The sequence below is a fragment of the Cetorhinus maximus genome, chromosome 4, assembly GCF_964194155.1.
Source record: "Cetorhinus maximus chromosome 4, sCetMax3.hap1.1, whole genome shotgun sequence".
Classification (NCBI taxonomy): domain Eukaryota; kingdom Metazoa; phylum Chordata; class Chondrichthyes; order Lamniformes; family Cetorhinidae; genus Cetorhinus; species Cetorhinus maximus.
Window position 1 is genome coordinate 123,519,194 of NC_135882.1, and position 26,788 is coordinate 123,545,981.

Consider the following 26,788-nt stretch of genomic DNA (forward strand, 5'->3'; position numbering starts at 1 on the left):
CAACAGGAGGTCCACACAGAGGAACTGAAAACAGTTTGAATGCAGTTGGTCATTATGCTCTAAGGTGAAGGAAGCAGTTTAAGTTTCTCTCTAGCTGATATACTAGCACATTGCTAAGAAAAATAAGTCTAAGAATCTTAGATGAGTTGCTTTAAAGTTAAAGTAACAGTAAATGTCAAGTGAATTCTGGATTTCAAGGGAGATGCCAAGTTGTCAGCAGTCGATTGGGAGAGGAATCTGCAGAGGAAGCAGGTTTCCCCAAATAACAGAAGAAGGAAGGCCCCAAGAAGACCTTTTGGTCAAAGGGAACAAACAGGAATCTGGAAAAAAGGCCTGTTAAGTGCATTTAAGAGTGAGGAGTAGAGAAAGGCTGCAAGCTTGAAGGGAGAAGCTGCAGGATGCAGATTTAAAGCAATATAGGCTTGTGATCAGCCAGAAAATCCAAGAAGACAGTCTGTAACTCATGTGACGCATGTGAAGTAGTGGTGTTCTATTGGCACAGCTGAGTCAGTGAGATAGAGTGCATGGAAGGAAGCTTTAATGCATGTAATGATCCAGGAGAGCTCGAAACCCTAGTGGTGGACCCTTGTGGAAGATGTCTGAGAGAAAGCGTTATTTTGGAGAATATTCCAAAGTGAGTTCTTTGACAATGGAGATTGGAAACTCCATGTGAAAGACGGAGTTCAGTTGGACCAGCTGGCTCACAGTGTGACAAGCATCTGGTGGGACAGAGTTGAAGAGAGATCCATAGCATCTGTTTAGGGTGGCATCTGTCACTTGGTTTCAGAGTGTGGTGTGTCTGACCACAGATCACCTATTGGTTTACATGGACTGTGTACTTACTGTGAATATTAGAGTATAAGATAGCTTTTGTAACTTGTGTTATCCTTACAAATCTGTATATATCTGTAAAGTTATCGTTGTCAGTGAAGGAGTATTGTAATATAGTTCAACTTTCCTGTTTAATAAATGTTTTAGGTTTTTGTTAAAAGTTCATTAGCCAACCTCTGTGACTCTGTTCAGTAGCCACTCTCCATGCATCTAAACAAAAAATAAAAGTTAGGATCTATTAAGCCAGGTTCCATCATGGGATTTGCCTTTTCCAGTAGTAACATCAGCTGGGATCATAACATTACTTTGTTTTAACTTCCCTAAACCACATCAAGGGTCACAAAACCTCATATAATGCAGGTACACAAACAGAACTTTAGACTTGTTGACTCCATCTCACAGATAAACCCTAAATGAAACTGGACCCAAGTTTCACCCTTTTAATCCACAAGTAAAACATATAAATTAAACTCAAACTTAAGGCTAAAACATAAATTTAAAACTATAGCTTATTTCTAATACCCATCAATACAAATATAACTTACTTAAAACTAACTCTAGTTCCCAGCAATAAATATATACATTTGTTTGTTAAGAAACATAAAATGATTTCAGTTTAATTTAAGTTTGTGATTTTTGGTGCCTGGGAGTCTGGATAGACTCCTGACTAAAAGACAGGTCTTTTTGGCTTGTTGATATATATACATTTTTAATGAGGTTTTACAACCCCTGACAGTAAAAAGATGCATTAAGAAGGGTTAAAAGTTTAGTGATCCTGGAGAAAAAAAAACTTCACTGTTGCCTAGTGACAGTGGTCAAGTGACACACACACAGAGAAAAGACAGAAAAAAGGAGAGTTCAGTGTGTGTCAGAGGGAGGACAGGAATTTAAGCCCTTTGACAAGGCTATTGGGGACAGTTGTTGACTGAATAGTCAGTTATAGAACTCAGTAAAGTGATTAATTTAGCAGAGGTACTAATGGAAGGCTTAGTTTAGGGAACTCATTTGTTTGCTCTGCAGTTGAAGAAACAGTGAGTTTAGAGTGGTTTATGAGTGTCTCAGGGAGAGATACGAGTTAGCCAAAAAGCATTGTGTGAATGCTCAGGAATTCACCAGAAGAAAACCGTTTGCCACTGTCCCAGTCCCAAGCAAGAAGCTTTTGTGTCAAACTATTGATGATTCTTCACTGGTTTATGTGCCTGTAAAGGTATTGCTGGGGCAAAGGAATAGTGTACATTTGAAGCATCTTCTTGTGTTTACACTGAGATCTTTCTGACCTTTTAGTCTGGTGTAATATTTTCACTTTTATTATTTAATAAATATTTTATTCTTTATATTAAAAGTTCATCAGCAGACTGCTGAGAATTTGTTCAGTAACTTTCTCCCATGGTTTCTAAAAAAAAGTTAGGATTTATCAAGCCAAGTTTCACTCTGGGATCTGACTTGTCCAGTATTAACATCAACTGGGATCACAGCATTAGGTAAAAATAAATTCTAGCAGCAGGCTTTTTGGTGATATTCAAAAGTAAAGAAGATAATTTATTATCAAACTTGTACCCGGATGTTTGAACGCAACGTCTCAATCATTCATCTCACTCACACTATCACACACAAAAAGACTAGATACAAATTAAGTTAAAGCTGTCATTATAAAAATGGAATTTATAGTCTTTATATCGATGCAGGCTTGATGTCTTCTTGGTTGAGTTGATGCTTTCGTTGGAGTGAAGGTCTTCTAGAGTAAAAAGGATTCTCAAGAAGCTGCAAAGCTGGACCTGGAAGCTGGAACAAGTACAGTACTTTGGCTGCATTAGAAGACTTTCAGCAATGATAGTTCATCCATTTCCTGGTATTTCGGATCTTTCTCATACACCCAGATTTGTTCAGGTTGTATTCTACTGCAGTCCCTGAAAGTTAATTTCCATCACATGACTGCAGGGTTAACATTTCTGGGGTCCAGACAACCATACAATAGCAGTTGACAATGGTCATTTACTCTTATCTCTGTCCCAACTTGAGGTCAAATGATTTCCTTTATTGGAGACCAACAGTCTAGAGATCCCGTATTCCTCCAACGCAATTCTTAAATAATGAGACATTTCAATTTCACAGGTGGCTGTGAATTATCCTTATTCAGGTCCATGTTTAACTAACTATTAGCCATTGTCCACAGTTTAATTATCGAATACTGTCCACAGTTTAAATGTCCATAGTTACATATTAAGTTGCAGCCATATTAACAGAGCTGTAGCCACTTTCACAAAGTATGGTCTTACAGCCCACAATATCCAATACCATCATGCTTGTACTGAGCGTGGCACTGGCTGTCAAGATCAATGCGGTAGCACATGAACTTTCTAGCACTTTTGACCAAGGCATTGGGACTCCCTTAATGCAGCGGTGAGCACCTCCCTGTGATGTGCCGCACTTGTCCCACTTGGATCCGTGGATGGAACCAGATGTATAGAAGCTCAACGCTGTAGTGACTTTTGGCGTCATTGGCATTGGGTGCCCACCCAGTCCACTTAGTTTTGCAGCCCTGCCTCTCTGGTTCTGTGAGCTTCCCCTCAGCTCCTTTGGGCTGCCCCTCAACTTGATGATTGCGATGGTCTCCACTCCCTTTCTGGCATAAGTTTCCACTCCAATAGAGGTAAGCTTCACAATGGCTCAATCCCCTCAGGATCCCACCACCTTTGAACGATCAGGGATCTGACGGCCCAAGATCCCCATGCACTCACATGTAATTCACATACGTAACATTTAATTCCAGTCACAGGCATGAAAATGTGACCTAAATACCTCTTTAATAAACTCAAATGCCTTCCCACCGCTTTCATGCTGCTTCGCTGCATTGTTGCCCCCTACCCCTGTTATCATCGTTGTGGGTCTTAGTCAGGGTAATTACAGAGACTGCTATTCAATAAAAGAGGTAGCATTTACCAGCTATGTGCAATGCAGACTCAGCACAAGGCTCTATATAGAACTATCTCTCTCCATACTCTGTTGTTATATGATCTCATGCCACTGATGATGCAGACTATATATTTGCATATCTAACATTAACCTTTTATATTACATCTACCCCCAAGTCTCTGGCACCAATAAATAGTATTTAGATTACATTACATCTCCCCTGAAGTCTCTTCCATCATCTTTGGTGCACAGAAATAAGCGTTGTAGTGGTTTTACCAATCTCCCTGAGCTTGTTCTCAGTTCTCTAGGAGGTTTCATATAATTCAAGTTCTCCATGTTCTCCCATGAACACTGTAGAGTAAAATGTGAATATTCAGAGACTATTGGTTCTCTGTTCAGGTTGTCTTCCTGATCCTATGGGTAATTAGTCCATTCTATTGATATTCTTCTTCTTGTAGAGGTAAGTGTGCCTCTGTTTCTTCTCACTATTCCACTTTCTGTCTCTACCAGATAAGATCTCAGACTTTGTGTCTTTTCCAGTACCTGGTCCTCTCGATTCTGGTCTCTAATCCAGACTGATTCACCTGACTGGCTTCTGGTAAATCTTGCACTCTATGGCATTGAGCATAGTTTCTGGTCTGCTTTTCACAATACTCATCCTACTTCTCCCTTATTCTCTCTATATCATGTTACTTTAAGACATGGAATGAGCATATATGGATGAACAGGAAGTCGAGTCTGTAGTCTTCTTCTCATCAGAAGTTCTAACGGAGTTAACCTGTTCTGCGTGGTAGCTCAAAAGTACTAGGCTGACATCATCAATCTTTTTCAACAAAGCTTTTACCATTCTTAACCCTCTTGTGGCCTTTCCATTTGCTTGTGCATACCTGGGTGAACTACTTGTGTGGACAAATCCATAGTCTTCTGTAAATTTCATGAACTATTCATTCACAAACTATGGGCCACTGTCTGAAATGACAAGATCTGCAATGCCATGTAAGGCAAAAAATTCTTTTAGTACTGCTTCTGAGGTTGTACCATGAAGGCGTTTAACCTCAATCCATCTGAAGTAATAGTCAACATCTATGAAGAATGTCTCGAAAAGGTTCATCCTGAGATGACCCATGGCCTGGCTGAGAATGAGGATACCATCAGCAGTTCTTTTTGCTGTTGGCAATGATTGGCACAGGCGATGGAGCTCAAAACCATTTCTTCTACTGATTTTGAAATTCCTGGCTACCAGACTGAGTTTCACAGTCTAGCGCAACATTTTATAATGCCTAAGTGTTATTCTCTGAAGTATCTTGAGTCTGAGGACTCTTGGTCTGACCAACCTCTCTTTAAAAATTAGTAAGTCATCCACAACACTGAGATGTCTGCAATGCTTGAAGTTTTGTTTCAGGATGAGATTATTTGGAACATATTTTAGCCATCCATTTATGCAGTATTCTCTAATTTTAGCACATTCTTCATCCGCTTTTTGTGCTTGTCTGATTTCATTCAGCATTTGCATTGTTGCTCTTAGGAATTTTGTAGTCAATGACTAGGATGTTGGTGTTAATTGCAAGAGGAATGGAATATAAAAGTAGGGAAGTTCTACTGCAGCTGTACAGGGCCTTGGTGAGACCACATCTGGAGTATTGTGTAAAAGCAAAATACTGCAGATGCTGGAAATCTGAAACAAAAACAGAAAATGCAGGAAAAACTCAGCAGGTTAACTCTGAAGAAGAGTCATATGGATTCGAAACGTTAACTCTGGAATATTGTGTGCAGTTTTGGTCTCCTTATTTAAAAAAAAAGTATAATTGCTTTACAAGCAGTTCAGAGAAGGTTCACTGGACTCATTCCTGGGATGAAGAGGTTGTCTTATGAAGAAAGGTTGAACAGGTTAGGCCTATACCCATTGGAGTTTAGAAGAATGAGAGGTGATCTTATTGAAACATATAAGATCCTGAGGGGACTTGATAGGGTGAATACTTGGAGGATGTTACCTCTTATGGGGGAGACTAAAACTAGAGGACATGGGGCTGAATAATATGTAATGGCGCTGGGGGCGGGTTCCACACCCGCAAGTCAGTGGCCTTCCGACTTCCGGGCCCACCTTCGGAACATGCCTGATAACATGCTAATTGGGACACTTGAAACCGTAGTACGGGTTTCAGCCCTTCACCGCACCCAATCAGTGCTGGAGGGCGGCAAGTCCAGCCTCCAATGTCTTTGGCTGTGACCCAGATTGAGGTCACGGCCAGTAATTTAAAGGGCTGCCTGGCATGGCCAGTGTCAGGGGATCCAGCAAATGCTGGCATTGTCCAGAGTTTGGAAGCTCATTTGGACTTCAGCTGTTTTCAGGCTTTTAAGGTGAGTATGCATTTAATTGAGTTCTGCTGTCTCCAAGCTTTGCCACTGATCAGGGGTGGCATTCTTTTTGAACCTGAACAAGTTTAGTTTTCCACACTTTGCATAGAGGAGTTGTCTATTTGGTGTATGTTTCCTTCAAGAGATGTCAGAGCCATTGGAGCAAGGGGAGAGGCCCCTCGATTTAATGATGACTTCCTCAGAGACCTTCTCTGTGCAGTGTGCAACCGAAGTGAGCAGCTGATGCCATCCAATGGGAAGTGGAGGAAGCCGAGCCAAAAACGTGCTGCCTCAGAGGAGGTAGTCGAGGAGGTCAGCAGCATTGGGCTGGTGAGGAGAACCTGGCCTCAATGCCAGAAGAGGCTCAATGACCTCATGAGGATGCCAGCGTGAGTAAGGCCTCAGTATATGCAATCTTGTGCCAGTGTGCTCCAGGGTGCGGACATGAAGGCAGAAGGAAAGTGAGTTTGGCTGGAGATCCAAGACAACATGATGCAACAAAGATATAGCTGTCAGTGACGATGTCAGTGTGCTCTTAAAGCTTTGATCCAATGGGAGGGTGGGGGGTAGGCAATATGTACCGAAGAGGGTTGTGCACAGAATCTAGCCTGCCATGCTCTTTGCTAATAAAAGGCTGGCGGCATGTCATTAAATGAGCTGACAGTGCTAGTGAGCGCAATCTGACACATCTCTTAGGAGAAGCGTGCCCACAATGCCCGAGAGTAAGAACAGACTGACGGAGGTGTTCCAAACCTACTAGTCCTGACTCCATTTGAAGAGGAGGTGTTGATGCTCACTAAAACAGAGTCCTCCAGGACCATTGGCAGAGGTGAGGCTAAAGGAAGACCTGGGTCTGGTGAGATCAAAAGGCAGAAACAAATAGAAAAGGGGAGAGGGCAAGTGGATGGAGGTTTGGCATGATGCAATGAAACTCATTAATATTGTTCTGACACTGAAACCCAGGGAAGCTTCATAATCAGAAGCTTCAGATGTTGGTACAAGTGTGCATTGTGTCTGCATCGTCTCACCTCTCATGTTGGACATGACTATTGTTGCAGGGCTTAGTGACTTACCATAGATGTGGGAAGGTTTGTGATGATCACTAACCCCCTTATTTATATCTCTGTCACAGCTGAAGCCTCTTCCGTGGACCCTCCTCTCGATGTTGTGCCCGCCACGCTACTCCGAGGAGGAGGAAGAACCCTTGAAGGATGCAGCGTCACATCTTCTCTCTGACCCAATCACCATCGCAGATACTGGCACCTCGGCAGGGATTTGCATGTTAGAATGGGGGCATGCACTGTGGGTGTACATACACCACATGGATTGCAGCAGTTCAAGAAGGCAGCTCACCACCACCTTCTCAAGGGCAATTAGGGATGGGCAATAAATGCTGGCCCAGCCAGCAAAGCCCACATCCCATGAATGAATATAAAAAAAAATGCACAGGCTGGTGAGGGCACTTCACAGTCAGATGTGCAGCTGCCTGAGAGTGTGATGGAGCAGACCTCAGGCATCGGAGGAGTGTCCGAAGTGATCCATGGACTGATTCTGAGTTGGATGATGAACCTCTGGAGTGTCCATAAGGCAGCAGATGCTGGATGTCCAGCGCAAGGCCCACGAAGATTTGGCGGATATACCAGATGGGTTGCGTGCTGTGGCCCGGACTGTGGAGGTGTCCATCCAGGCCGTGTGCACTGTGATTATCCAATCTCCGGAGCATCAAGCTTCCTCCATGGACAGACTGGCGACTGTCCTGGAGGGACAAACTGAGTGTATTGCAGATGCAATTGTCGGTATGCTCTCTGAGCAGCACACCTTTGCCCAGGCTCTGAGCTCGGGGCACAAAGCCAGGGCAACAGGAGGACTGGGAGCCCAGGCACTGAGTCAGCTACTGGGAGCTCATGGGTTGGCAGGGAGGACCAAACGGTCCTAGTGGTGGAGGATGAGCAGCAACAGCTGCCATCTGAAAACACCTCTCAGGGCACTTCTGATAGGGCAGCAACTCCTCTGTCTATCCGCCATCGAGACAGTCCTCATCCAGTGCTGTGGTGACAGGAGATTCTCCTGCCTCTCAGCAAGAGCCTTCTAAGATGGTGGACCGCTCTAGGCCACAGCCCCACAGAGGACGCCCGCCGAAGTTACCCAGGGCAAGGGAGGTGGCAGATCAGCAGCCTGTCTCCAGCGCAGCCGCAAGTGAGTGGGGAGCACTGTGTCAGAACACTCATAAACGCATAAAAAAAACTCCGCGGTAGTCACCAAGAGGGACACATAGGTGACTGATTTATTCCTGTGTATGTAAATAATCATTGCACGTTTGTAAATATATCCACATCTCACACACCATCATACTGATGTTTCAGTACTATGCTGTGGCTGTGGGACTTGTATCAGGAGATAGAGGAAAGCTTAATTGAGTAATTGTAAGTTAAACCTGAGTTGATTACTGAGTTGTCAGGATGGCATCTTGTTATGAGGAGCAAGAGACATCATTCTGTGCAAAGGGAGAGAACCATTATTGACAGAGCTCCATAGTGTGTATCTTGTTATTTCAAAAATGAAGATGCTCGCACGAAGTTATATCTGGTGGCCAGGTATAGACAGTGATGTAGAAAAAATGGTTAAACACTACGTGTAGCTTCATCAGGAACTCTGTAAATAAAGTTTAATATTTCTTACAAGAAACCTGTCCTGCACTCAAAGTTTATTACACTTGATGACATTGATGCAGGGCAGGAGGCAGGGCAGGAGGCCTCATATGTTTATGTTTGGAAAGGGCAGTGGCAGCAACAGCAGAGATTGTCCATTTCAGCTCCACTGCATTCATGGGAGTGGCCTGGTCAACCCTGGGTTAGCCAACATATAGACTATGTAGGCCTATTTTTAGGTACCATGTTTCTAGTGATCATCAACGCACATTCAAAGTGAATGGATGTGTATGAAGTGAGATCACTTACATTGTGTGCAACAATTGAAAAACTGCACCAATGTTTTAGTGTACATGGCCTACGAGAAGTTATTGTGTTAGGTAATGGTGCTGTTTTCACTAGTACTGAATTCCAAAGATTTGTGAAACTAAATGGGATTAAACACGTCAGAACGGCACTGTGTCATCCCTCATCCAATGGGTTAGCAGAAAGAGCAGTACAAACCTTTAAAATAGGCATGAAGAAACTATCTGAGAGAACGTTAGAGGCACGAATTTCAAGATTCCTTTTCAACTATTGCACAGCTTCTCATGCAACCACAGGTTCAACACCTTCTGAACTGCTAATGAAGTGCCGATTTTGTACAAGATTGAGTCTAGTATTCCCTAATTTAAAGCGGAAGGTGGAGAAAACTAGAGTAGTCAGAAAGTGAATCATGATGGTTACAGTAAAGGTCAAGAATTTACTGAGGGAGAGACAGTTTTCGTACAAAATTTTCCAACTGGACCAAGATGGGTTCGTGGTACAATCATCTCTAAAACAGGACCGTTATGATATCAAGTGGAAGTGGAAAACAGGATTGCTAGGAAACATGTGGATCATCTCAGAAGTCGCGACACATTCCAACAACCAGTTAATCCACCTGAAATCGAAGTCGAACCTTTGATCCCTGAGGTGCCAGATTGACAAAGAATAGACATACCTGATGCCTCTGTTGAAGTAAATAATTCTGAACTGCCATTGTCTAAGGATGTCCCTGATGCTGCAGTTCCTGGTCAAGTCGATCCCATGGAAGAATCTCAAGTTGTAGAGTTGCGTCGCTCTACTCGAGTCAGAAAACCACCTCAAAGAATAAATCTATAATTGCATGAACTGTAAATATTTGTATATGATTTGGGTTAAGCTATTTTTTGTAACTAAGAGTGGTAAAACAAAGTTAAAGGGGGAGGAATGTAGTGATTGTAACTTAAACATTTTCTTACTGTTATGGGGATCATGTGACAGTATAGATGAATCAGCCCTAAGCGCAGTAATCTTAGGGGCAGAGCTTTCTAGTCTTGGTCTTGGAACAAGCATGTAGCTTCATCATTGGCTCTGTAAATAAAGTTTACTGTTTCTTACAAGAAACCTGTCCTGCACTCAAAGTTCATTACACTTGATGATATTGATGCAGGGCAGGAGGCCTCATATGTTTATGTTTGGAAAGGGTTAGTGCATTGACATAACGGTGACATGATTGGCACAGTGCACATGGACAAAGGTTTGGACACATAGTATCCACGCATCTCTGATGCCAGGACTTTTGAGACTATTGAAACCTCTGCCTTGTTAAGACATCCCTGGTGTCATGGTCATCCATGCGATCAAGGCCAGGGCCTTTGACCTGAATGTCACCATGTTCCCCACCTCATCCTCACCCTCATCCTCTGATGATTGGCCCCCATCGGTCATCCCCTCTTTGGATAATGAGGTTATGGAGGGTACAGCAAACCATGACCATCAGGACACATCTGAGGGTGTATACTGCAATGCCCCTCCAGATCTGTCAAGGCACCTGAATCTCATTTTCAAGAGACCAATTGTCTGTTCGACAATGGCCCTGGTGCTTCTGTGGCTCTTATTGCACCTCCTCTCTGCTTCTGTTCTGGGCACCCTCACAGGTGTCATTAGTCATCTAAAGATACCCCTTGTCATCCATGAGCCAGCCATCCAGGGTTAAGACTGGCATTTGTGAGTTTCAAGGAATGAAGGAGTCATGGCTGCTGCCTGAGTACCTGGCGCCTACCTGCATGATCCAACAATGATGATCACATGCCAGCTGGACATTAATGAGTGGAAGCCCTTCCTGTTGATGAAGGTGAGGGCTATCCAGCAGGAGCCTTTATGGCAATGTGCATACAATCAATGGCTCCCTGTACCCTGGGGAAACTTGCAATTGCCACAAACCCTCTGGCTCTATCCAGTTGACTCTGCTTGTCCAGTGTGAAGAAGATGTAATTCCCCGCCCTTTGAAACATTGCATCAGTGAAGACCTTGATGCAGTGGTGTGCAGCAGGCTGTGTAATGCCATTGAGGTCTCCACAAGCTGCCTGAAAGGAGCTTGTCACAAAGAAGCTGAGCATGACAGTGACCTTCAGAGCTACTGGCACCGGGTGTTCCCTAATGCAGATGGAGGAGGTCTCCCCTGTGAGCTTGCTACAGAGTGATATGACTGTGGCTCTTGATAGCTTGTGAGTCTCTGACATCTGCAGATAGCTCAGTACTGGTATACTCAAAGGGCTGCATAAGACCTTCTACAGCTCTGCTGAAGATGTATGATACCTTCATTACCCTCAGGGCCTGACATAGCTCTGGCCCCTTCATACACCACCAATGCACCCTGGACATCCCACTCTGCCCTTCTTCCTCTCACTCTCCTCCCCCAAATCTTCCTTTCCTCCTCACTGGAGGTTGTGTCTCCCACTGAGACTGCAATGCCCATTTCTCTCAGCTACTTTAAAGCCTTGGATGATGAACAAGAACTAAAGAGAGCACTCAGCAGGTGTATAAATGGCCTGTAATTAATATGAGTTTGAAATGGAAGCTCTGCTACTTGAATGAAGCGCTCCCAGCAGTTACAGATCTCCAAATTGCTAAGATGAGACTTAGAGATCAGCTGAACCTTTTAAACCCACTCTAACAAGCTTCCTCAATAAAATGCAGGAACCCCACATGTCATAAATCAGACTCTGCAGACATTTTATTGCTGACACACTATTATTGCAGTCAATTGGGTTGTTAACGGTCTTAATTATCTACATAAATGAAATTTGAATAACGTGGGTGGGTTCCCGATTTTTAAGCCCGCCCGCCTGCTGTATTACACGAAACTGGTGTGACGACATCAAGAACGCAACCTGACATCATCATACCCGATTAGTACATCTCTGGAGGTGGGGAACATTCCCAAATTGGGGACGTATTATTCTGCCCGTAGTTTAAAAATAAGAGGTCTCCCTTTTAAGACAGATCTGAGGAGAATTTTTTCCTCCCAAAAGGTTGTTGGTGCATAGAATTCCCTTCCCCAGAAAGTAGTGGAACCTGGGTCATTGAATTTATTCAAGGCAGAGTTGGACAGATTTTTGTTAGTTAAAGGGTTATGGGGGGCAGACAGGAAACTGGAGCTGAGGCCACAACCAGATCAGCCATGATCTTATCGAATGGCGGAGCAGGTTTAAAGAGCCAAGTGGCCTATTCATGCTCCTATGTTCCTATGTCCTATGAGGTATATGACTACATCCTCAACAAGATTTATATCCTCCTGTTCAGGCTTCTCAACAGGCATGTGTGACAATGCATCTGCTGTTGTTTGTTATTTGCATTGGTCATGTTTGTCTGGTTCCTTCAGCTGCTCTTCCTGGGAAATCTCCTGCCTGATTTGCTTAAGGTTTTCCAACTTATCATCTTCTTGATGAGTTATAGATCTGTGCAAGCTATTTGACTTAACAGTGAACAGTCTTGCTTGTGAATCACATGCAAAGTTTCTGTGATTTCTCTTCCTTTGTACTGAAGTTTAGCAGTCAACTGTGCCTTGACCTTCAGTTGAATGCCTCCATGATCGTGGAGCCTTATGGTCGATGGCTGGAGGAAGTCTTGCTTTAGCCACTGTTCTGTCTCTGAAAGATTTGAAATGTCTGCTCCAGTGCCTAATTTGAAGTTTGCATTATGTCCATCGATCTTAATATCTGCACTCCAATAGTTCCCATTTGATCCTGTAATTTTTCCCAAGAATTGCACTTCATTATCTTTTTCTTCTTCAACTCTGTGGATGGTACATGATTTTAGCTGTTTCTCCTTTAATTTTTGTGATAGGAGCTTTTTGCTGCAACATGCTGATTTAAAATGGCCTCTCCTCTTGCAGCAATGGCACTCTGCATTTTTGGTTGGCAGGGCATGCTTAGCGCCGATGCAAACTTTTCCAGCCTTAACGAGAAGACTGAATAATGGCAGCTACCATGCCCTCCACTTTTTCCTTGTTTTGGCTTAGGTGCGCTGATAATTATATGTGCTACAGCCTGCATTCTCAGTGCTTTTCCTCCACAGGATTTCTCCCTCACCTCGAATAAAAGAGTAGTTTTGCTTTCTCACCTCTGCCTGCCTTGTTAACTGCACAGCCTTCGATAGGGTCAAATCAGATGGTGGGGTGGGGTGGCATCGTGGTATTGTCACAGGACTGGTAATCCAGAGATAAAAACAGAAAATGCAGGTTTGGCAGCATCTGTGGAGAGAGAAACAGAGTTAACATTTTGAGTCCACGTGACTCTTCTTCAGCTCTCTTCTCTGGTAATCGAGAGACCCAGGGTAATGCTCTGGGGACCCGGCTTTGAATCCTAGCACGGCAGATGGTGGAATTTGAATTCAATAAAAAAAATTTAATGATGGCCGTGAAACCATTGTCGATTTTCATTAAGAACCATCTGGTTCATGAATGCCCTTTAGGGAAGGAATCTGTCATCCTTACCTGGTCTGGCCTACATGTGACTCCAGACCAACTGCAATATGTTGACTCTTAAATGGCCTCTGCAATGGCCTAGCAAACCACACAGTTGTATCAAACCACTAGAAAGTCTAAAAGGAATGAAACCGGAGAGAGCACCTGGCATCAACCTAGGCACCGGAAACAGCAATGGGAAACTCAGCCCTGTCGACCTTGCAAAGTCCTCCTTACAAACATCTGGGGGCTTGTGTCAAAATTGAGAGAGCTGTCTCACAGACTGGTCAAGCAACAGCCTGAGATAGCCACCCTCACAGAATCAGACCTTATAGATAATGTCCCAGACACCACTATCACCATCCCTGGGTGTGTCCTGTGCCACCTCAGGACAGACCCAGCAGAGGTGTCAGCACAGTGGGATACAGTTGAGAGGGAGTTGCTCTGGGAGTCCTCAACATCGACTCCAGACCCCATAAAGTCTCATGGCATCAGGTCAAACATGGGCAAGGAAGCCTCCTGCTGATCACCACGTACTGCCCTCCCACAGCTGATGCATCAGTGCTCCTCCATGTTGAACATCACTTGGAGAAAGAACTGAGGGTAACAAGGGCACAGAATGTACTCTGGGTGGGGGACTTCAATGTCCATCACCAAGAGTAGCTCGAAAGCACCACAACTGACCGAGCTGGCCGAGTCCTAAACGACATAGCTACTAGACTGGGTCTGCGGCAGTTGGTGAGGGAACCAACAAGAGGGGAAAACATACTGGACCTCATCCTCACCAACTTGCCTGCTGCAGATGCACGACAGTATCGGTAAGAGTGACCACCGCACAGTCTTTGTGGAGATGAACTCCTGTCTTTACATTGAAGATACCCTCCATTGTGCTTTTTGGCATTACCACCGTGCTAAATGGGACAGATTTCCAATAGATCAAGCAACTCAAGACTGGAGATCCATGAGGCGCTGTGGGCCAGGGAAGATGTGTTTGCTGGTGGCATCATGCTGGAGTTGGCGGAAATGGTGGAGGATGATCCTTTGAATGTGGAGGCTGGTGGGGTGATAAATGAGGACAAGGGGGACCCTATCATGTTTCTAGGAGGGAGAGGAAGGTGTGAGGGTGGATGCGCGGGAGATGGGCCGGACACGGTTGAGGGCCCTGTCAACCACGTGGGTGGAAAACCTTGGTTAAGGAAGAAGAAAGACATGTCAGAGGAACTGTTTTTGAAAGTGGCATTATCAGGACAGATGCGACGGAGGCGAAGGAACTGAGAGAATGGGATGGAGTCTTTACAGGAAGCGGGGTGTGAGGAGCTGTAGTCGAGGTAGCTGTTGGAGTCGGTAGGCTTGTAATGGATATTGGTGGACAGTCTATCACCAGAAATTGAGACAGAGAGGTCAAGGAAGGGAAGGGAAGTGTCAGAGATGGACCATGTGAAAATGACGGAGGGATGGAAATTGGAAGCAAAATTAATAAATTTTTCCAGGTCCCGACGAGAGCATGAAGCAGCACCGAAGTAATCATCAATGTACCGGAGAAAGAGTTGTGGGAGGGGGCCGGAGTAGGACTGGAACAAGGAATGTTCCACATACCCCATAAAGAGACAGGCCGAGCCTATCCAATTTCTCCTCATAGCTGCAATTTTCCAGTCCTGGAAAAGTCCAGTAACATTAACCTTTTATGCTACAGCCCCACCATCAGCATAATGTGGCCCAGAGTTCCTGGTGTCGAGCATCTGAAACGGTGCCTCCTGCGCAATTCTATGCTCCTCCCACCTTTCTCCCCACTCCTTCAGACTCTATCAAATTCTGTCCTTTGTTGTTTTCAAGGTGGAATATTGTTGTTGGTCTTGATATTGAAGAGAATGTAATAACTCAATGTTGTATAAGGTATAACTCACATGCTCTTTTTCAACCTTACCAATCTTCATCTCAAAGCAAACTGTCAGACATTGCAATCACCTTCGAACCAGGTAACAAAGTAACATTTAAAAGCAAGGCCTCTTTCTCCAACTTTGTTCATAGTATGTGGCTCCATCTAGTGACCCACTAGAGAACTGCAGAAACACACTCAATAAAAAGCAAGTTGGTATCACTGAAGTCTTGTGACAATGTTTGTAGTAACTGAATAATCAACTTCCAGTTTTTTTGCATGGAATTCAAAAAAATGTTGGTGTTTTGGGAATTATGTTTCAGAGTTTGGTCTGGTTTTCTGTGAATGTGGAAAACTAGTAGTCTTGCATATGATATACAAAGGGTCTACTGTTCCAAATAGTTAGGGCCTTTGCTCTATAAGGACTGATTAAGTCAAATACCACTGTTGCCTGGGATCCAGGGACTTTTTACTGGGATTTCAAAATATTTCATGAAAATGAAAACAGCAAAATAGTCTATGATTCTTCTGATCTTTAAAAATTCAGGCAACTGATTGGGCACCATGTGTAAATGTATCAACCTTCTTAAAGTACACTTTGGGGGGAATTTTATATCCCACACACCACCCATGCCCCCCAATGGCGTATTTGCAGGGAGGAGGCATGCAAAATAGAACGGGTGGCTAGTCCACTGCCACCACCCACCCCTGAGCTGTCCCCCATATTACAGTGGGTGGGTAAAGCATCAGGCAGCCTACCCGCCGTTAGGCCTACTGAAGCCCTGAACAGGCAGAGGGGTAGAGTCGGGGGGTGGGGGTGGGGGGGGTGGGGAGAGGGACAGGGAGGGGGGTTGTGGGGGTGGGGGGGGAAGCAATATGCCCACCTCACATAAAATTCAGCCGTATAACACTGTCTATTTCTAGCAATTCAAAGCTTTTGCAGTTTCTGAATTAAACAACATAAATAATGCAGCAAAGTGGGAACTGAGTGCTAAATAAAATTGTTTCATCAGATAATGTGATCTAACCAACTATGAATTAATAGCAGGTTATTTAAAATGTTATTTTAGTGTCAAAGTAAGTAACTACCCCAGTAAAATCCAATGGATCTTCTTTCATACTGGCATTGTGACCGGATGGTACAGTGAGGATTGATGGCATCCCTTAGGGTGTAGAAAAATTAATTATGTGAGCAAAGGAACAGCAGGCTGGATCTTAACATAGATATAAATGTAAGTTAACCTAATTTGGTACAGAAAGTGAGAGAAACATTAACATTGAACGACCAAACATTAACAAAAGTGGACAGGCAATTGGGGAGATTATTGAGCATTCTCTAGATGTGGTCTCACCAAAACCCTGTACAACTGCAGCAAGATTTCTTTATTCTTGTACTCCAATCCCCTTGCAATAAAGGCCAACATGCCTATTTACCCAATTAACCTTAACCAGTTCTTCCCTCATACCCACGTAATTGGCTTTGTTTAAGTTTAAGATTTTTGTTTGTGATTGGAATATATCATTTTCAAACTTAACATGAAACTGAATAGTATTATGATCACTATTTCCCTGTGGATTTTTTTTTACTATGTCATTACTAATTAACCCTGCTTTAATACACAATACTAAATCTAAGATAGCTTTATCTCTATTTGGTTCCACTATGTACTGCTCCAAGAAACTGTCACAAAAACATTCTACAAGCTCACCTTCTAGACCATTCTTGCCAATTTGATTGTCCCAGTCTATATGAAAATTAAAGTACAATTATTACATTTCCTTTATTACAAACTCCAATAGTTTCTTGCTTAATGCTCTTCCCAATGGTAAAACTACTGCTAGTGGCCTATAAACTACTCCCACCAGTGTTTTATGACTCTTGCTATTCCTAATTTCCACCCGTACTGATTCAACTTCATAATCTTCAGAGGCCAGATCCTCTCTCATTAGTGTCCTTATGTCATCCTCTACTATAAGGGCTATCCCACTTCCTTTGCCATTCTGTCGGTCTTTTGGAAATATGGGGCAATAACTTCTGTGGAATGGCAATCACAGTTAGATTGCCACTCCGCTCCTATTTACGTACATTAAAATGAAGCTGCACCTTTCTTGTCTGACCTCCCAACTTGGGCCGGGTGAAAGAAGTGCAGTGCAGTGGGTTCCCGAGGCCGTCTGTTGAGTGCAAGAGAGTTGGGAGAGAGGAAGACACACCCCACATTTTTATAGCACAGGCTGCCACAAAGCGAGTAGGCTTAAAGGTCCAGCCACTTTGAAAAGCCAGGGAGAAGGTAAGTATGTAAGGTAAGTGGATAAGGTGGGGTGGGGGGAAAGGATGAAGGGGGTGGGGGCAGGATGGGGTGTAGGATGGGGATATAGGATGGGTCATGGGGTCAGGTGGTCAGTGGGGGAATGATCAGTGAGAGGGGTGTCAGGCGGTCAGTGTTGTATTTTATTCACGGGATGTGTGCAATGCTGGCCGGGCCAGCATTTATTGCCTGTCCCTAGTTGCTCTTCAGAAGGTGGTGATGAGCTGACTTCTTGAACCGCTGCAATCCATGTAGTGTAGGTACACCCACAGTGCTGTTAGGAAAGGAGTTCCATGATTTTGACCCAGTGACAGTGAAGGAACGGCGATATGTTTCCAAGTCAGGATGGTGAGTGACTTGGAGGGGAACTTCCAGGTGGTGATGCTCCCATCTATCTGCTGCCCTTGTCCTTCTCGATGGTAGTGGTCATGGGTTTGGAAGGTGCTGTCGAAGGAGCCTTGGTGAATTCCTGCAGTGCATCTTGTAGATGGTACACACTGCTGCTACTGTGCGTTGGTGGTGGAGGGAATGAATGTTTGTGGATGTGGTGCCAGTGAAGCGGGCTGCTTTGTTCTGGATGGTGTCAAGCTTCTTGAGTGTTGTGGGAGCTGAACTCATCCAGGCAAGTGGAGAGTATTCCATCACACTCCTGACTTGTGCCTTGTAGATGGTGGACAGGCTTTGGGGAGTCAGGAGGTGAGTTACTCGTCGCATGATCCCTAGCCTCAGACCTGTTCTTGTAGCCACAGTGTTTATATGGCTAGTCCAGTTCAGTTTCTGGTGAATGGTAACTCCCAGGATGTTGATAGTGGGGGGATCAGCAATGGCAATGCTAGTGAACATCAAGGGGCGGTGGTTGGATTCTGTCTTGTGGAGATGGTCATTGCCTAACACTTGTGTGGCGTGAATGTTACTTGCCACTTGTCAGCCCAAGCCTGGATATTGTTCAGGTCTTGCTGTGGTGGTCAGTGGGGTGATGATCAGTGGTTGATGAGGTTAGTAGAGGGGTCAGGAAGGTAATTTGGTGGTGGGGGGGTTGTCAGGGAGTTGGGAGGCTAGTCCGGGGGTTTAGTAGGTGGGGGTTGGGGACTGGTCAGGAGGTCCAGTGGGATGTCAGAGGGTGGGTGGGGGTGGGGGGGGGGGGTGCTTACTATGGTTATCCAAGTGTTAGAAGTGATTTTAATTCATCTAATTTTCCCGAGGTAATTTTTCCTGTAAGATAATTGGAACCTTCTGAAGACTGTGATTTAAATTGGAGTATCAATGGTTCCCAGTGTAGGGTAATGGCCCAATGGAAATTTGAACTTCCTGGGCAATTGCCATGCAATGCTTATGTGGGGACTTCTGGTTGGTGGTGGTGGGGGTGGGGGTGGCGATGTCTTTGGGATACACCCCCATGCCCTGCCCTGGTACAACGTCCCAGAGGTCGGAAGTTATGGGCCATTTTATATTTCACAACCTTGATCGCCTTGTAACCTGATTTTTCAGTCGGCATGCGGGGGTGGGCCCGACATGCTGATGCGTAAAATGACGCAAGATGATGTCGGGTGTGCGTCCTGACGTCATCGCGCTGTCTTGCGATGTTTCAGTCGGTGGGCCCATGCTGGAGTTGGCTGCTTGCCCACCAATATTTAAATGACCTATTAAGGCCATTGAGGAAGTAGTTAATGTAATTGTTAACGCTGCCGTCTGCGGGCAGGTTGGTGGGCAGGTGAAGAGGCCATGCAGTCTTCACGTTTTTTAGGAAACGTCATCCATGAGCGGGATGAAGTTGCCTAAAGCTTTTATTAATTAAATAAATAATTTTCCCGAAATATCAAAACATGTCCCATCTCATGTGACACATTCACATGAGGGGACATGTTTAATTAAAATTTAAATCCATTTATTTAATAATTTCAAAAGCCATTCAATCTCCCTGAGGCATCTCTGTGCCTCCTGGAGATTGAAGTGCTCTTTCGCGCATGCGCACGAAAGAGCGCTGGTCTTGATTCTCCCTTCTTCCCCCACCCGCACAGGTAACGCTGAGTGCTAAGGCTCGTGTCTTACGCTGAGCGGACCTTAATTGGCCCACCCGCGCAAAATGGCGGCGATCGGCTCTGCGACCACCCCCGCCGAGCCCACCCACTGACTGAAAAATTCAGGCTATTAAGGTGATAGGAAAGAGGTGTTTTATAACTATGAATAACTAACAGTAAAAAGAACCACAGGAATGGATAACAGTTCACATGATTTCCAGAGTCTAGAAAGTCCAAATTCAGAGGGGGATCTTCACGGACAATTTCCAGTTTGGGTGGGTTCCTGGCTGAAGGCAGAAGTGCAGAATTCCTTTAAATATGAGGGTGATGCAGTGAAATTAGGTTGATATTCAGAGATTTTGTTTATTAGGCAGGCAATGACCGAAAACATCCAGAGAAACAGCCTTCAAAGAGGTTTAGAGTTGTAGCAGGCTGCTTTGCCAATCTGGAGTCTTGTTTTTTTGGTGATTGCAGTTTGGAGGTATATCAACAGACTGCCTTGTGAGGCTAGAAATGTAATCTTAAAAAAACCTTCCAAAGGCTAGAAGCTTGGATCATGTGATGTTTTCCATTAATGAGTTAATTGCAGCTTAACATGCAGTTTCTGTGCTTCTGGTCAAAATCCATTGTTCCCCTTAGGAGTAAGATGGTGGTTGTTAGCACCTCTGCAGGTATAATGAGTTTTGGTATCCCTCTCCCTTTGTTATGGAACAGTCTGGGGATCCATATAATCTGTTTGTCCTCCGGCTTCGTGGGTTATAATGTATTCTTACAATAAGGTGGGAGATTCCACAAGGATAAGGGTGGAACTCTTTTGTCCTTGTAACTACTGTTAAACTGTGGCCAACAAAGGGATCATGTGACCTGTAGCAGTCACCTTTAGGTTCAGCAAAGTTCATTTTTAAATAAGCAAACAATAATAAAGTTTTATTTGATAATTTATGATTTCTCCCATGTCTTATTGACATTTCAAACACCATATAAGTACCACTAGTTTATTCATTTATGACACTGCACGTGCTTATGGTCAGTGATATGTATTTGGAAAAGGAGCTGGAACTAGATTTTGCTTTAGCTCCCAGGAAAGTTAAAAAAGTGAAAATGAAGATCCAACACATGTACATACATGGAAATAGTTTTTTCTTGCCAGAAATGTTTATTTTTGATTTAAGATGGAGATTAATGGCTGCAGTTGTTACCTTTCCAGATGCTGCTGAACTGTTAATTGTTCATTTAATTGGGTCAGTGAAACACCTTATTATTCATGAACTAATAGAGTCCAGCCATTATAAATACCTTTGAGTTACAGCTTTCCCTCATTTAGCACTCCTAATGCGTTTCTAAAAAATGGTGTGCTAAACAAAAGGACGCTAAATGAAAATTACTTTCCCATAGTAGAACATATAATATGGGTGGGTTACACCCTTGACCTGTAATTTTTACATTAAAAATCTTTTTGTTGCCTTGAACATAACAGGCCCAAAAATCCTCTTACTCCCTCTTAATAACTTATTCTTTCTATTCAGCTCTTACTCGCTGTTTCCCCATCACACTCGCCGCCTCTCCCATACTCTACCCCTCCCAACCCTCTAAATCACTGCTATTTTTCTTTCATGGGAGGTGGGCATCACTGGCTAGGCCAACATTTTTATTGCCCATCCCTAATTGCCCTTGAGAAAGTGTTGGTGAGCTATTAGGGAGGGAATTCCATGATATTGACCCAGCGACAGTGAAGGAACAGCAATACAGTTTGAAGTCAGGATGGTGTGTAGCTTGGAGGGGAACATGCAGGTGGTGGTCTTGCCAGGCATCTGCTGCCCTTGTCCTTCCAGGCAGTTGAGATCATGGGTTTGGAGGGTGCTGTCTAAGGAGCCTTGGTGAATTGCTGCAGTGCATCTTGTAGATGATGCACACTGCTGCCAGTATGCATTGGTGGTTGAGGAAGTTATTTTTATTCATTCACAGGATGTGGGCTTCGCTGGCTGGGCCAGCACTTGTTGCCCATCCCTAGTTGCCCTTGAGGAGGCAGTGGTGAGCTGCCTTCTTGAATTGCTGCAGTTCATGTGGTGCAGGTACACCCACAATGCTGTTAGGGAGGGAGTTTCAGGATTTTGACCTAGCGACAGTGAAGGAACAGCGATATATTTCCAAGTCAGGATGGTTAGTGTCTTGGAGGGCAACTTCCAGGTGGTGCTCCCATCTATCTGCTGCTCTTGTTCTTCTAGATGGTAGTGGTCATGGGTTTGGAAGGTGCTGTCAAAGGACCTTGATGAATTCCTGCAGTGCATCTTGTAGATGGTACACACTGCTGCTACTGTGCATTGGTGGTGGAGGGAGTGAATGTTTGTGGATGTGGTGCCAGTGAAGTGGGCTGCTTTGTCCTGGATGGTGTCAAGCTTCTTGAGTGTTGTGGGAGCTGCACTCATCCAGGCAAAGGGAAGTGCTCCATCACACTCCTGACTTGTGCCTTGCAGATGGTGGACAGGCTTTCGGGAGTCAGGAGGTGAGTTACCCACCACAGGATTCCTAGCTTCTGACCTGCTCATGTAGCCACAGTATTTATATGGCTAGTCCAGTTCAGTTTCTGGTCAATGGTAACCCCCAGGATGCTGTTAGTGGGGGATTCAGTGATGTTAATGCCATTGAACGTATAGGGGAGATGGTTAAATTCTCTCTTGTTAGAGATGGTCATTACCTGACACTTGTGTGGCGTGAATGTTACTTGCCACTTATCAGCTCGAGCCTGGATATTGTCCAGGTCTTGCTGCATTTGGACATGGACTGCTTCAATATCTGAGGATTTGTGAATGGTGTTGAACATTGTGCAATCATCAGTGAACATCCCCATTTCTGACCTTAAGCTGGAAGGAAGGTAATTGATGAAGCAGCTGTGGATGGGCCAAGGACACTACCCTGAGGAACTCCTGCAGTGAAGTCTTGGAGCTGAGATGACTGACCTCCAACAAACACAGCCATCTTCCTTTGTGCTAGGTATGACTCCAACCAGTGGAGCGTTTTCCCCCTGATTCTCATTGACTCCAGTTTTGCTAGGGCTTCTTGATGTCACATTCATTCAAATGCGGCCTTGATGTCAAGGGCAGTCACTCTCACCTGACCTCGGGATTTCTGCTCTTTCATCCATGTTTGAACTGAGGCTGTAATGATGTCAGGAGCTGAGTGGCACTGCCGGAACCCAAACTGGGTGTCAGTGAACAGGTTATTGCTGAGCAAGTGCTGCTTGATAGCACCGTTGATGACCCCCTTCCATTACTTTACTGATGATGGAGCGTAGACTGATGGGACGTTAATTGGCCCGGTTGGATTTGACCTGCTTTTTGTGTGCAGGGCATACCTAGACAATTTCCACATAGCCGGGTAGATGCCAGTGTTGTAGCAGTGCTAGAAAATCTTGGCTTGGGGCGCAGCAAGTTCTGGAACACAAGTCTTCAGTACCATTGCCGGAATATTGTCAGGGCCCATAGCCTTTGCAGAATCCAGTGCCTTCAGCCGTTTATTGATATCATGTGGAGTGAGTCAAATTGCTTGAAGACTAGCCTTTGTGATGCTGGGGACCTCCGAAGGAGGTCGAGATGGATCATCCTCTTGGCACTTCTGGCTGAAGATTGTTGCATATCCTACAAACTTATCTTTTGCACTAATGTGCTGGGCACCCCCATCATTGAGGATGGGGATATTTGTTGACCCCCTCCTCCAGTGAGTTGTTTAATTGTCCACCACTATTCATAACTGGATGTGGCAGGACTGCAGAGCTTAGGTCTGATCCATTGGTTTTGGGATCGCTTTGCTCTGTCTCTTACTGAATACCAAGGGGAGATGATTGGATTCTCTTTTGTTGGAGATAATCATTGCTTGGCACTTGCGTGGATGTTGAAAGTAGTGGATGGTGTGCCAATCATGCGGGCTGCTTTGTCTTGAATGATGACGAGCTTCTTGAATGTTGTTGGAGCTGCACTCATCCACCAAGTGGAGAGTATTCCATCACACTCCTGACTTGTGCTTTGTAGAGCCAGAAGATGAGTTATTCCCAACAGAATTCCCAGCCTCAGACATGCTCTTGTGGCCACAGTTTTTATATGGCTGGTCCAGCTCAGTTTCTGGTCAATGGTAACCTCCCCGCGGGATGTTAATAGTAAGGATTCAGTGATGGTAATGCCATTGAATGCCAAGGGGAGATGGTCGGATTCTCTCTTGTTGGAGATAGTCATTGCCTGCCGCTTGTGTCGTGCAAATGTTACTTGCCTCTAATCAGCCTAAGCCTGAATGTTGACCAGATCTTGCTGCACATGGGCACGGATTGCGTCAGTATCTTAAGGAGTGGTGAATGGTGCTAAACATTGCACAATCATCAACGAACATCCTTATTTCTGACCTTATGATGGAGGGAAGTTCCCACTCCTGACTCTCCTGTTCGCTGCTCTCCTGACCCTCTCACTCTCTTCCTCCCCTTTGCCGTGGGCAAAGTGGCAAACAGGAAGCAGTAAGGGTGTCAGAGATGAAAGCGAGGAGCTGGATGGAGTAAGGGATGGGCAGGAGGATCAGGGAGTGAAATGGTGAACTGAGGTTTGGGAGAGGGAAGCAGCAAGCAAGCAGGTTGGGGGAGAGAAGTGGCGAATGGGAGGGTCAGGGGAGGGAAGTGGTGAGCGAGAAGGAGCTGGAGGGAAGCGGCGGGTGGGAGGGACTGAGGGGTTGGAAAAGCCGATGGGTGAAGCAACAGTTTGTTTTAAAAAACAATGAGCATGCACACTAACCACGCTAAAATGAAAAATGGAGGCAGTGCTATTCAGGGAACTTCCCTAATTTACAAACTGCACTGAAATAAAAATGTGTCATTAGAATGCACTTTAAATGGGGCTTACCTACATAACAAATTGAACTGTATTGATTCAAATATAACTCCTAGTTTTTGCATTACAATATACAGAAAGCCACTTTGGGATAGAAATTACATCCTTGTTTTCCAGGTGGAAAATGGAGCAAAAGGAACCAGTTTTGGGGTGCTTATTCTTGAGTCTGATCGATGTCTGTGTTGCAAATCCTACTATTTTGGAGTAAGCGGCTTTGCACATAAAACAGTCTTTTTGCTCTTTGCATATGTTAATTAGGAACCTAACGCCCATTAAAAGACACCAGTAAAATTAGACTACAATGAGTGAAACTGTGCTTAGAATTCTTCAGCAGTGCCTGCAAGTGCCAAAGAGTGGCAATTATTTTAAAAATTGAAATATATATAAAAGAAACTTTCTTTTAAAGCCAGGCAGAGAATCATTAGCTCACAATTACCACTCCTCCGTATTGTCTGCTCCAACTTCTCGCCTGGGACGACTCTTTGGTGCTGGCTGCCTCAGGTGCAAACCAAAATCACAAGAGGGAGAAGAAGCAGGCATTAGGCACCTTAGTTGCATATGTTAATGATGTAATGTTTTCTTCCAACATTTTTTGGCCCTTTTCAAAATGGTGTTCGGCACTTAGACACAATTTAATGCCAAAAACCATTAATTGGCTGGAGGCGGGACTTCTGCCCCTCACTCAATGGAAGTCCCACCTCAGAGAGCTGCTGGCCAATCTGATTGGCTGGCAGCTTTGTAGTCCCAGCAGCACCAGTGGCAGCAATGGATAGGACTGGGACTCTAAACTGTTCCCAGATTCTAAGTTGCGGAGTCCAGGAACAGGTAAATGCAAAGAATCTTATGCCGGGGAGGGGAGAGGAGGGCGCATCTTAGGGAGTGGCAACTGATGTGGAAAAGGGACCCTTGAGAGACGTGCACCCTCCTTCCTGCCCGAGGTCTGAGCAGGGTGACCTGCTGGGCCTCCCCCCTGCATCTGAACTCCTCCTGCCAGCTTCAAAATTGAGGCCAAGCAGGAAGCGGCCCTTAACTGGCCTATAATTAGCCGCTTAAGGACTTCAGTTAGGGTGAGGGTGGACAGGTCACCCTAGGCCTCATCCACCATGCATACAATTGTGGACAGGTGCGGGGGGGGGGCAAGTGGGAAAACCATGCAGGGAATTTTACAGCCTCCCCTGCCTGTAAAGCTGGTGGTGGGGAAACATAAAATTCTGCCCCAGAAGGAACAAGAGGATGTATTTGGGTAGCTAGATGCAGAAATCACTAAAAGCTAAAACACAAATACTAAAGTAATTAGTCATATAGAGACTTGGTCAAATCCATCTGGAGTACGGCATTCAATTTTGGCCGCTTTGGAATGGAAATATTGGCCTTGGAGAGTACACAGTGCAGATTCGCAAGAATGATACCAGGGTTTAAAGGATTAAATTATGTGAGCAGGTTTGTATTCCCTTGAGTTTAGAAGATTAAGAGGTTATTTAAAGAATGCACTTAAAATGATAAAATAATTCTAGGATAAATGCAAAGAAATTATTTTCATATGGTGAGAGAAATCCATAACATGGGACATGATCTTGAAATTGAGTTAGGCTTGAGGTAGGCCACTTAGGGCTGAAGTCAAGACAGCGACCTAGATTTTCAGAGGCTCTCTGTCATGGCGAAAATCCCAGAAATGGCTGAAAATTCTAGGTTCTGCTCCTGAATCCGGCATTTCCCATCTTCGCAGGGAAAAGGGTGTGGATTCAGGCCAGGGTTCGTGCATTTGCAATTTGTGTATGCGTGATCCCACTTTAGTGGAAGCAGTTGGTGATTTAAATGGCCATCTTCCTCCACTGAGGTGGAATTTTGGAGGCCAGGAGTGTGGAATCCAGAGTATGCAGATTAGAAGAAGTAAGAGGAGGTCTGAATTTGGTGGATTTGTTTAGATGCCCTTTGGATTGGGTTGGGTGCTGGGACACCTTTGAGAGAGGTAAGGCACCCTTTGTAGGAGATGAGGCGCCCTTTAGGATTGTTAAAAGTGAACATGATTAGGCATTTTTTTACCACAAACTCATTTGGAAATGTTCAGCTGTCAAGGAACTGTTAAAGAGCTGTCCTGTTGACAAAGCTGTCAAGGAACCGTCCAAGGATAATAGATGAGTTGGCTTGGAGGTAAGGTCAAAGAGTGCTGCGTAGAGGGATATTAAGTTGGCACAGGGGGCATTGGGGTTCATAGAGGGCACAGGG